This window comes from Chelmon rostratus, chromosome 21, assembly GCF_017976325.1.
Source record: "Chelmon rostratus isolate fCheRos1 chromosome 21, fCheRos1.pri, whole genome shotgun sequence".
NCBI lineage: Eukaryota > Metazoa > Chordata > Actinopteri > Chaetodontiformes > Chaetodontidae > Chelmon > Chelmon rostratus.
In genome coordinates this window covers 2163378-2176625 of record NC_055678.1, presented here as the reverse complement: position 1 = coordinate 2176625, position 13248 = coordinate 2163378, and positions in this window count along the sequence as shown.

The following is a 13248-nucleotide window of genomic DNA, read 5'->3' as shown; positions in this document are numbered from 1 at the left end:
GCCATTTGAAGCGTCTCAGATTTGGAGAGCTTCTTGTCGCTCTCCAGGTTGGGGATGACGCTCCGGAGCCGGTCGAAGGCGACGTTGAGCCCCAGCATCCTCCTCCTCTCCCGGGCGTTGGCAGCAAGGCGTCGCCGTCTCTGCGCGCGCTCCAGCGCGCACTTGTCCGGCTGGAGGTAGTGCAGCGCGCCGCCGCCGGGGCCCAGCCGGAGCTCCACGATGGCGCACGGGGGGTCTCGGTGGTCGCAGCCGCGTCTGGTGCGCTCAGTCCCCTGCCGCTCCTGCGTGCGGCTTCGCTGCAGCAGAGCTTGGATGTCGGCGTGGAGAGCCACCGGGGCCGCGGGGCCGGCTCCTCCCTCCGGGTCCGCAGAGATGAAAGGCGCAAAGAGGCTTTTACTCGGCGGCATCGCACCTCCAAACTTTCACTTAAGACCAAAAACAGTCAGTTCACTGAGAAGTTCAACTTTCTTCAGTTTGATGGGTGAATTTATGGAGGTGGGAGCCGCGGGGACGCGCAGTGCGTGCTCCGGGGGCGTGGAGAGGGTCGTGTGCTGCTTAATGAACAGAGCCAAAGTTTGCTGCAGGGGGTCTATTAACCAAGTTCATCAAAAGAGGATTAGAAGCGTCTCAGTGCGCCGCTGTGGGCCGATACATGGAGGCGGCCAAGCAGAAGAGCAGCATGGCCAAGGAGGGGAGGAAGGGAGCGAGGATGAGGGAGGTGGTGTGATGGTAAATAATAACTCCACCCAGTTTTACCAGAGAAACCAGTTTGATTAAATACCAGCCTTTGCTCTGATAATAAGTTCATTTGAATCTCGGTCAGGTTTGGAGCCTCAAAGTTGTTTCACGTGTTTCAAAGTAAAAACAAAAACAAAATTAAACATGCTGAAAAACTCCAAAGTGCAACAAGAAGCAGACACTTGAGGAACAAACCGACGTTAGACGATACTTTTCTCCTGCATATTAATGTGCTAAATGTCGCAGAGATAAAAGACAAATCCCCCAAAGCGTTCTGTTCCAATTAAAATTATCACTAAAATATTCAGCAAAAAGTAAAATGTGTTAAACAGCTTCAGCTCCACTCTGCTCAAACCACAGAGGAACATGTGGGAATTCATGTCATGAGTCCGTTAATGAATAAAACATTTAAAAACTCCACCTGTTAAAGATAAAAAGTTGAGTTCAGCAACTAGAAACATTATTTGAGGCTTGCGTGTGGTGATTTTATTCTAACTGTGAGGTACTTTTATGCTAATGTCGTTATTAGCATGAGGTAAATGTGGGAATTAGAGCTGAAGAATTGGGTCTAAATATGAAGTTAAATTGGATTTATAGTACTTCAGATTGTGCTTTTTCTTAATCTCAAATGGTAGTACTGTAGTATAATTTGATTTTAAATTTCATATTAAGTTTGAATCAGTCCCTTTTAAAGAACTTTAATTTTACTTTATGTCCTTAGTCTCCTTCCCTCTAAGGCCACTGAGGAAAATGTTATGTTCATATTTCTTTTATTAATTTGGCAGCCTGGAGGGGGGTTAAATTTTACAATTAAAATGTTTATGTTTACATGGATTCATCATTTCTGCCACAGGATTTTATTCCCAGCAGCGTGCACAAAGCTTTGAGACATTCATGCTGGGGGAAAAAAAGTTTACAGAGAGTTTGAAACAGTTAGCTGAATAAATCAAATCTGAGAAACTGATGTTTTTTTTGTTTTTGGTCACAGTTTTTCTGAGGATGGTGGGACGTGTTGGGGGGATTTCTCACTTTAGTATTTCTGAATTCCCTCCTGTTCTTACTTTCATTGCTCACTTCATTCACAACCCTGCCGTGTTGGATCAGAGTTTGTTTCTAATCTAAATCCACATGAACGGAGTTACATTTGGGCCGGTAGTGGACGCCTTCAACACTTTTCCTCTGTGTCCTCTACAGGTTGTTGTGATATTTGTCTCACGTTAAAGCTCATCAGCTCGTCACCGGGCTTCTTGTTTTTAAGGTTAATTAAAAGCGTTGCGGCTCCCTGAGGGAAAAGCCTGATGATGACTGACAGTAACTGGCAGCCTTGTATCCTCTGGACAGGCTCTAATGGGATTTAGCAGCGTGTCCTGACCGCCGTGTGCCAGCACCGACGGGCCGGGCCTTTACAAATGCCACAGCATGGCATCGAGCCGGCACAAAGATGGCTGCGTGACACACAGGAGCATAATAGACTCCTTATGGCCGGGAGGACCCTCACTGTCTGAGGCTGCGGGTTCGTTTCTTTTTACTCTCCAATCTGGAGCACGTGGGGAGGTTTGGCTTCGTGGCTCAGATGACAGTTGTTGGCACACTCCGCTTTATTAAACCCAATGAAATGGCTCATTGCAGCCAGCGAGCGGACACGGGCCGCAGATCAAACCCTCACGCCACCATTACAGGCCCATACAGATGACACCGTTCAGTCTTCTGAACGTATCGACCTTCTGTTCCTCTGTTTGACTGCTCAGGTTGTGCACGAACTCCATCAGGTTGGAAACCTTTTCATTTTTCAGAACAGTTTTGCATCTTTAAGCCAGTTTTCCACAGATTCCAGATTCTCTCTAGGCAGCCATTTACCTCCACTGATTTGTGCACATGAAAGAAATAAACCTACACTGACTGTCTACATGTCTGCTTTTATTTTTCTTGTCAGAGTATTTTACGGTTCAGACTTCATCTGTTTGCACTCACAGCTGCACATGTCGTGAGTTTGACAGCTTGAGCAGCCACGGTATGAAGCCGTATAACGGCGCAACTTCTGAAAACGGCTGCGCTCTGAAGTATTTAATTAAATATACAGGAGGAAATGGAGCATGTGTTGGGGACTACTTTCAGCGGCGGATGAATCCACATTCCACGTACAGCAGGAAGGTGTGTGTGTGGGACTGAGTCAGAATGAACTACAGTGTGTGGTGATGAAGGAACATGTGTGAGGCTCATTGATTAGTTTTTAATTGATTTCTACGGCTCAGAGGAAGAAGATCTATCAGGCTGCGATGCACACAAGACACTTGTTAGGAGACACCATGGGATTTGTTGACAAGAAAAATATAGAATATCATCAAAGTTCTTCTTTAAAGTCAAGTTTGTTGAATCAGAACAGAAAAGGGCTGCAGGTTTTTACTGATCTATGATTGGTGGAAGAATAAAATGTAGATTTCTGCTTGGGAAAAGAAAAGAGAATGGAGCGGTTAGTAATTAGGAGAAGTTTGGCTTCAGTTGTTAACACGCTCCGCTTTATTTAACCCAATGAAATGGCTCGTTGCAGCCGGCGGACGGACACAGGCCGCAGATCAAACCACCACTTTCATCCGTCGAGTCACTGAGGCAACACAGCAATGAGTCTCCAGCTCGCAGCCGTCGTCCCAATTTTTGTAGGATTCAGCTAATTTAATACAAATGGCAAATAATTCACATCCCCGGTGATGATATTCCATACAGAAACTGTGCAGACTGATCTGTTCAGCCAGTGTTGTCAGTTCATTTCACTTTGTTATGTGGACATTCAGCTGCAGTCAGTCCATCAAATTCAATATTTATCTTCTTTATGGGAATGCAGGATCCACTTGTCATAAAAAAAAAACAAATCTAAGGCTTGAAAGAGGGCTGGCAGAAAGGTTTGCATTCATGAGCTTTGCTGCTGTAAAACCATTCAGACAAATTAAAACCATAAATCGCCACCAAAGGAAATTTAGTTGCTTCCTGAATGAAAAAGAGTTTCGGTTTTGCAGCCGCCTCTGAAATGTCAGATGTCTGAGTCTGATAAACGCACCAACAGGCCAGAAGTCCCGGCTCACACCTGTTACGCCACCTGAGAAGATAACCGCGACCAAAAAAAGGCAGCCGATTTGAACAGAGTGGAAACGACGGGACTGAATCAGCTGGATCCTCATCGTCTGCAGTGTCATCAGCTGAGTTTCAAGCAGAAACCTGCAGAACGAACAGGAAACCCACGTCAGGCAGGTGAGATGTCGGCGAGCTCGCCTCTGACTGCCGTTTGTGGGCAATTCTTCATGTTTCTATTTCAGGGTCTTGCATCACAGACCGCCAAGCTGATAAATGCTTAAAATGTATTCTGAGAGAAAATAAATATCCATCAGACAATATTTCATGTTTTATCCCAAATAAATATTTCATGAGGAAAAAAGTTAATACCGCATATAACCTGACTAACTTTTCTTCCCTTTGGTATTAAGAAACCAGACTTTTCACCCAGGCTGCATTTTAACCATCCACAGCTCAGAGTGGGTTTTCACTTCAGTCCGATATAACTGATGGAGTTAGTTCTCGTTGAAATCACGGGGCTGTCTCAAAGTGCTGCGTCGACTGGGAGCTGAAGTCCATTTTAGAGAAAACCAGACGCAGACATGTGGAACAGTCAGAACAGGTACTGAGTGCAGGTGTTACAGCAGCTACAAACCTCACATCGCACCGAGAGAGCTCTTTGTCTCTGCTCCAACACGCTGAACCGGCCACTTCGAGACACCGGAAACACTCCAGGTGACGGTCGTCCACGCGCCGCCCGGCGATGGCTGACTGTCGGTCAGTCGGGACTCCAGAGTGACAAAAACTCTTTGATGTCGTGATGCATCGGAACAACACACACACACAGAAAACATCCAAACCAATGGCCATACACTCAACCAGCCACACACACAAAGCCCCCGACACACTCATTTGTCTCATTTCACACCAGAGATCCTTCCTTCCTCCCTCATTGTGTCTCCCTTTAGACGCAAACACACACACACTCATTTGTTTCACTACATCACAGCACCCTCCTGCTCTCTCCCTGCAAGTCCAATTACTGATCATTGATTAGGCCAGCTGTGTGTGTGTGTGTGGCCATGAGGAGTTTAATCAGGCGTGTTGCCCCACTAATGAAAGATCAGCCTCCTCTATCGGCCCCTCAGGACCCTCACCGTGTGTGTGTGTGTGTGTGTGTTTGAGTGTTTGTTATCGATGGTGTGTCTCTGGTGTGCTTTGAGGCGTCCACTTCCTGCATGCATGTACACTTGTACTGGGTGTGTCACTGTCCTCACTGTCCAAAAAATATATCCACTGTCCAAAAATGTCCACACTTTTAAAAATGTCCTCGCTTGTCAAAAATGTCCTCATTCTTTCATTTTGGAAAGTGGTCCCGAATGTCCAAAATACCGCAATAGTGATTAAAAATGACCTCATGTTCCAAAAATCTTCACTTTCTAAAAATATGTCCACTATCAAAAGTGTTTTAAAGCGTCTTCTTTCTCTAAAAATGTCCTCACTTAGAAAAAAATGTCCTCACCGTCCAACATACCCTTGTCTCCCAGATGTTGTCTTGATTTTCCAAAAATGTCCTCATTTTTCAATAGTGTCATCCTTCTCTAGAAACAACGTCACTTTCCAAAATGTCCTCACTTTTAAAAAATTGTCCCCACGTTCCAAAAAATGTCTTCACTTTCCAAAAATATCTACACTATCAAAAATGTCCTCATTTTGACTCATTTTGAAAAAAAGTCCTTACTGTCCAACATACCTTTACTTTCTAGTCGATGTCCTCACTTTCCAAAAAATATTCTAACTTTTCAGAAGTGTTGTCCTTCTCTACGAACAAACTCACTTTCATCCAGAAGATGTCTTCACTTGTCCTCTGGTCATGGATTTTACACTTTGTACGTTTGAAGATTAATTTCCCGATGATGATGATCCAGGTCTTGTGGTGCTGTTGTGATCTGATGAAGATGCTCAGTGGGAAGTTCAGTCCACAGCAGCTAGAACTAATGAATTACATTTACGTCAGCGTGCTACTCTGTTACTCTGTTACTCTGTTTCTCTGTTACTCTGTTACTCTCAGATGTTTCTAAAACTTTGTAAACTGTGAGCGCCTCATCAGAGAGTGTAAATGTAATTTATTAGTTTGAGCTCTTCTGGACTGAATCCCACTGAGCTGCTCCACCGGATCGTAACAGCACCACCGAACGCTTCCATCATGGCCGCCGGGAAATTAATCTTCTCTCCGATGTTTTAGTGTAGCTACAGTGTGTGTGTGTGTGTGTGTGTGTGTGTGTGTGTGTGTGTGTGTGTGTTTACAGCGAGATGGCCAGTGTATGTATTATTGATAGTGGAGAAGAAAACAGTGCTGACTGAATCAGAATCAATGCAGTTTCTCTCAAACAGTTTTCTTTCTTTCTTTCTTTCTTTCTTTCTTTCTTTCTTTCTTTCTTTCTTTCTGTAACCCATTGTCTACCAGTCTATCTGTATACAGCATCTATAGATTTGTTTCTCTTGATCAGGGGACATTATTGATTCTTTTGGCTGTGTGTGTGTGTGTGTGTGTGTGCGCGCTTCTGTTTCACTCCAGCGTGCTGATCACATGTCAGTGCAAGAGCACACAGTAATCAATAACATTATTAAACAATGTCTGCCCGCAGGTGAAGAAACTGCAGGCTGTGTGTGTGTGTGTGTTTCTATGACAACTGAGCTCAGGCTCTCTCCAGATGAGATGTGCTTGAAAGCTCTGGAGCCAGTTGGGGGGGTAAAACTGTCAAAATACTGATTCAGACACCTGCCAGCCAATAAGAGACAAGCATGTGTTGTCTTAACATGTTGTGGCTCACATCGCACCTTTTCATGTGTTATATCATCACGTTGCATCATATCACACTCTGTTTCCTAAGCGCCTTGTCTGATTTAATTTCAGACGGTTTTCTCTGGTTTCAGCCCCCCCCCCCCCCCCCCCCGCTGCTCTGAACTCCATGTCCCTCCTGGTTTTCTCAGCCGTCTGCGGCTTTGACAGACGATCCGTTCAGGCATGTTTTTCTCACCGTGATAACTTGACCCCCCGACCTCTACCTGTTTCTGCCCGGCCAAGGCTGCTCCTGCAACCCCCACTAACTGACAATTAATTATAGATGCACGAGGCGGGAGGGAGGGATGTCACAAACGTCAGGTTGGATTATGAATAGTGCCAAGGAGGAGAGCGAGGGAGCTGAATTATAACTCACTACACTCACTTTTCTCTTGACGTGATTATTTATGTGTCCATTTCTGAGCTGAAGTGAAGTCTGTCTGAATAAAACAGGGAGGTGGGCGGAGACACAGAGGCTGGAGGTTTAAACCAAGCTTATTTGGGTGTGTTACATTTCAAACTTCATCGCCAGATAACAGGAAATAACAAGGTTTAAATATGGATCCAGATCTGCATCAAATGACAGAATTATGGGACACAGGTACCATGTATCTTCATATCAGCAGAGGTGGAAGACATGTTTATCTTATGGATTCACATGAAAACAGGCAGATTATTATCAGCACGTTGGCGTCTGTAGCTGATGATGCTATTTACATGCAAACCTTGATCGTTTCCTAAACCCAATCAAGTGGTTTTGCAGCCTGAAAGTGAGCAAACTGCAACTGAAAACTGAAAATATTGAAATATATTCAGTGACTTTTGGTATCACACGGTCCTGTGTGTCACTCTTCGCTCCTAACATCTGCTTTGCTGCTAAGTTTGAAAAAGTTAAGACGAAACGATGTTTTGGAAATGAGGAATTAGGATTTTTAAAAGTGAATTTTTTTTTTTGATTGGTGAGGACAATTTAAGAAAGGTGACCTTAAATGAGGACATTTTGAGTGGACGTTTTGGAACATTGGCTGCAGCTGCACATGCGGCTGTTAGAGGATGGTTTTGGGGATTTATGATTCAGAATGCGGTGTAAGGAAGGAGAATAGAGCCGGGCTTCTGGAATACATTACTTCAGCCGGGGTGCTGCTGAAATAATGTATAAAAGCAGAGACTGGAATGCTTCGTGCTGACACGTCAGTGATCCGATGGAGGGAGCTGTGGCTCTGAGCAACTGAAGCCTGGGGAGTCTGTGCTGAGGGTTCGGTGTGAGAGACACACAAACATGTTGACAGGATTTAGGAAAGAAGAAGCCGTCACAGAGAAGCAGACGATACTACATTTATTGTTTCATTCTGCTTTAATCAACATCCTTCCGTGTGCTCATATTTTCCCCAACTAAACGTGTTTCCTTTTGCGACCATGTTTTCCAGCGTTTGCATTATTCCTTTAAAGGACTGTTGTATCATGTTTTATCTTAAACTGCTCATTGCTACAGTTTTTAGTCCGTCTTTTTACTTACTGATGTTACTGACACTGTTTATTTCCATAAAAATCAACCTGTAGAGACTTGAAATGTGCTACAGAGCTGACAGTGATGTTTATTTCCTTTTTAGTCAAATCTACATTAACATCATCTGACTGAGCCAGGAGCGTGTTAAATCTATGACATCAGTGACGCAATAAGACAAAGAGATCTGTGTTTGAATAGGAAATTGGAACATTTCTTGCACTTGAAGGGCGCTTGAATGCACCAGCAGGGAGAGTTTTTCGGGATACTTTTCTAACAAATGTTTGACCTTGTGATGGTGGCATCTCTTTGGAGCTGATTTTTATTGAAGCGAACCGGCTGTCTGGAAGGAAGGAAATTAATCTAAAAACTAATGAGATGATTTGGCAAATTTGTCAGTGATGTATGAAGTAAAGAATCTGTCGTAAAAAGGACAAAACATCTCCTCCTTCACCTCACAGATAAACGATGAGTCTGTGCTCTATGAAGCTGCTGTTCATAATGAATCCCTGAGTGTGATGCAGGAGCATCCATCCTCTTTAATCTACAGAGCGTGTGTCTGCGTCCCGGAGGGTCAATGCATGAAGACAGGATGCTGCATTTAGGGTGCAAGCGGATTTGTTTTGTTAACACTCAGGAGGCTGGAGGGCTTTCCACCTTCACAGGAAAAATAATAATATGGAGGCACCGTGAGGAGTTTTACAGCTTCTGTTTCTTCACTGTAGATTTTAAAAATCTGACTTTATCACATTAGAAAATGTCTACCTTATTTCCTTCATCTCAGTTTTTAGAAAATTAGGTTATCCTTCCAGGAGGGAGGAATTTTCCCATCATGTTCTTTATGGCCTGCTTCCCTTGGTTGCCTGGCAACAGTGGTTGAATCAAGTTGCTTTTTGCAGAAATGTCCCATATCAACAGTTCAACATTAAAAAAAAGGAATAAAAGAGCAGAACATTAAAAATATATTTGTTTCAGACAGGAATTATATTTTGAAATTTCAAAAAGTTGAATTAATGTGCAGGAATTTGCTGCTTAAAACAAAGTCATTTAAAACAGACTGGCCTTCACTTCAGCATGAACATTTCCAAAAATCCAGCAAGTTCAGGACAAAAGATTTGCTCTGATTTCACACTCGTTTTCAAATGGAGCCTAGTTTTAGCATAATTTCTGACAAATCTTCCATTTTAGGCTCATTATGTGTTTGTTAGAACGCTACAATTTCCTGAGTACAATAATAGTTTGCTGTTATTTAGCTGATTGTTTCACCACTCAAGGTCACTGTTATTACAATGTGAGTGTGTAAACAGATTAATGCCCCCACAACATGACTAATACATGGCCACACACACACACAGTCATGTTTCCATCTTCTTAATATTTCCTGGAGATTGACTCTTCTCTAACTTTAGACCAAATCTTCCTGAAACGTAATGATTTACGTTACGAGGACTTGCATTTTGTCCCTATAAGGAAGGCAGGTCCACACAATGTGACTGTATGAACAGGTTTATGTCCCCACAGCAGGGTAGTACACACACACACACACACACACACACACACACACACACACACACACACACACACACACACTCTGCCTCTTTCATTTTAGTTTAATTCAACTCAGTGCCCTATTGACATGCATTTTGAATTATTGCTTCTACGTTGATGTGCATCAATGTAGAAGTGTGTTTGTGTGTGTGTTTATTCATGCATGTCTAACTAACACACACACACACACACACACACACACCACAGTCTCCAGTGTGGAGTTAACAGCCTGCAGTTATCTGTCAGTAGAGGGCAGCGTTTCCTCAGAGTTCATCTACGAGACACTTTTTAAACCTTTTGAGCTGCTGAGCTGAAGGTAAAGAGATTATTGATACTGAGATTTGGAAACCTTTCTGTGGGGGGGCTGTCAGTGGGTTACGATCGATGGAGTCTAATACAGTTTTTATGGGGTTGCAGCTATTCTTAATGAAAATCAAGTTTAAGGTTATGAGAACTATAATCCCTTATGAGGTGTGCATGTGTCCATATTAAATGATCTTGTCTGAAGATGTCCTTGTGTGTATTTCTGTGACTCCACTGGGAGACATGGATGTATTTTTGGTCAAGAACAGAACTAATTCTCAAAAGACTAAGACCAAATACAGGTTATTTTAGAGTCTTACAACATGATGAAACCTCTCAGACGTCTTTATTGACTCGCTGTCAGTGTTGGAGCTGCAGTAGTGGACCAGTTCTCTTCTGGTTCTCTGGTCTCTCTCCTTGTTTCAGACACATGTTGAGTCCAGTATGTTGGTGTCTTGGCTGAAACATTTGTGATGTCAGGGATTTGGGACTAATTTCAGCAGTGTGCTGGTCTAATGGCTCCACTTGGAAAAAAACTGGAAGTGAAGCTTAAGTCCCGTTTCTTCTGGTTCGGTTCTGGTTCGGTTTTTTCACTTCTTTATAAGGTGCACTACTTCCTGTTATTTGAGTAGTAAATCTGATTTTTTGTCCTTTGACTTGGACAAGACTTTGACGACTCGAGGTGAACCCTGGTGAAGTGGACTTGTGTTCTCAGACATGACTTTCTGACTTGGATGATGTTGACTTGGTAACTCAGACTTGGTCATGACTTTTATTATTGTGAGGTTTGAGAGTTGGATTTGGTGTCTTGTACTCAGTTTGTGAATTGGATTGATGACTGCTTGAGGTTTGGCAACTTCTTAAATTAGATGATAACTCATCCCACCCTCCACTTGAATGGAAAAAAATCAAAGAGAATAAAACAATAAAACAATAATGAAATAGTTTTAACATTAACTCTGTTTTTGTTAGAGTTGTTTCTCAAATTGCCACTGCACACACACACACACACACACACACTCTGGTGTTCACTCCCACCATGCAGCCAGGTTAGCCACTCTGCTAATTAACCACTGGATGCTCTCAATAGACCTGTGTGTGTGTGTGTGTGTGCGTGTGTGTGCACGAGTGCTTGTGTAGCTTGGAATAGGCTCCCAGAGGATTGTTTGGTTCACCACCCAGTCTGTGATGTGTGTGTAATAAACAAATGACACAGCAAACACTGTGCCTATTAAGGGATCTGGATATAACCTGGAGGTCATGCAATTACGTTTCCCCTCTCTCTCTCTCTCCCTCTCTCTCTCTCTCTCTCTCTCTGTCCCCCCCCCCCCTCTCATGTGTTCCCAGCATTCTGCGTTCCTGCTGAATGTTAGTTAAAGACAGCAGGGTGGCTCGCCGCAGTGCTGCTGATGATCCTGAAGCTGAGTGTGCACGTTACCTGCTGCCAGACTCCAGCTGTGAATGAGATGCTGATTGCCTGAAAAAAACAAGTGTGTGTGTGTGTGTGTGTGTGTGTGTGTGTGTGTGTGTGTGTGTGTGTGTGTGTTCTGGAGACAAGTGAAGCAGGGAAAGTATTGAGCCAGAGTTCTGAGGTGACAATTTGTTTTTTTGTGAATCTAGCAAACTGAATTTTTTATTGAGTGCAGCTGCGTAATTTTTTCCACAAAGTCTTTCCACAGATCTCTGGAAGTGGGACACTCACACAGGTGTTTTCAGTCATGCCACCTGATTGGAGCTGCTTTGTGTGGGTGTGTACAGACTGTGGTTGATAGCAGACATTTTGAATTGTCATAGTAGGAAAATAACATCAGCTGTGTCCCAGTCGGCCATGACAGTGAGCCAGCAAGCACAATACCATCCATCCAACCACTGGCCATACATGCAACTGAAGCTGCTAAATGGTATTCAGCCTTTGTTCATTTTATTATTCTGTGACCTGTCGAAATGTCCTCTGTGAAAGACGCTCATTGAGGGAGAGTTTCATTTTGTGTCTGCAGAGCGATTATTCTCAGCTCAAAATTGGAGCACAGCAGGACAAAAGAGGTTCAGTGGCTGCTCGTATTATCCACCGAGAATGAACCTGCACCGGAGTCATGTGACAAAATGTGGAGGACTTTACTGAACGCAGGGCTTGGCATTCAGACAGGTGAGTACAACAACAAACTGGCGTTACACTGACTATTTCCTGCCACTGAACGGTTTCATGTCTGAATCACACTCTGTGAAGCAGACATATAAGCTGCCTCCATTAAAGTAAATGATGTCATTCACACCGTCTACATCCTGCAGGCAGAGGAAGGAGATGCTTGATTTAAGATGATCTGTACCGACTTCTTCAGAAGGGACCTTGTGTCTTTGTGACGTCCTCAGCACAGTGGAAATAGCACATGATGTATTCTGTTTTAACTGCTATGAGGGGTCCCTGTTTTCTTTGTCAGCACGTGCTCATACAATACACATTCCTGCTAATGGTTTCACACTTTTCCATTGATCTGCATGCGGCGGTAACTCTCCAACATGTCCAGTAATGCATCAGTAAGGCAGTGGTGGAAGAAGCTTTCCCTTTTTTTTACTGACTGTACTGCTGAGTAACTTAATTAACATAATTTTATATCATCATTTATGAGTTGATTCATATTTTGTATTCATAATCCATATCTGCAAAGTAACAAGTGACTAAAGCAATCAAGTAAAATTAATGAAGTAAAATAAAAGTGGCATGAAATGGAAATGCACAAGTACAGTACTTGAGTAAATGTACTTAGTTACTTTATCCCACCCCGGTGAAGAAGACTGCTCATGGACGTAAATAAAGCTTTCTTCAAAATGCCTGAAAACTCAGCTTTGCAAACGTTCTGTGAGGATGAAAACACGTCGGGCGTCAGAGCTCGAGGAGGCACACGGAGCGTTTTGGAGAGAAACGCCAAAACTAAAGCCAACTTTTGTTTGTTTACCAGAAAACTCCACAGGGTCCCTTCAGCTAATGAACACCATGACAGTTTAAACAGCGGTTTCAAAATGCCGCTCACATTTCTGTCAAGGCTAACGGAGGAACATCAGCACCACGCTTAGTATAACTGCGTGGTTTGTGTGTGTGTGACAGAGATGTCTGCTGAATTATACAACACCGACTCATTAAAGTACGCTGTGGTGCCGGACCGGCGGCAAGTGTGTGTGTGTGTGTGTGTGTGTTGGGGTGGTGGTTAGCTGCGTGCGTGTGTGTTGGGTTGAATAGCCTAGCTGGTCAATCTCTGAGTATAAACAC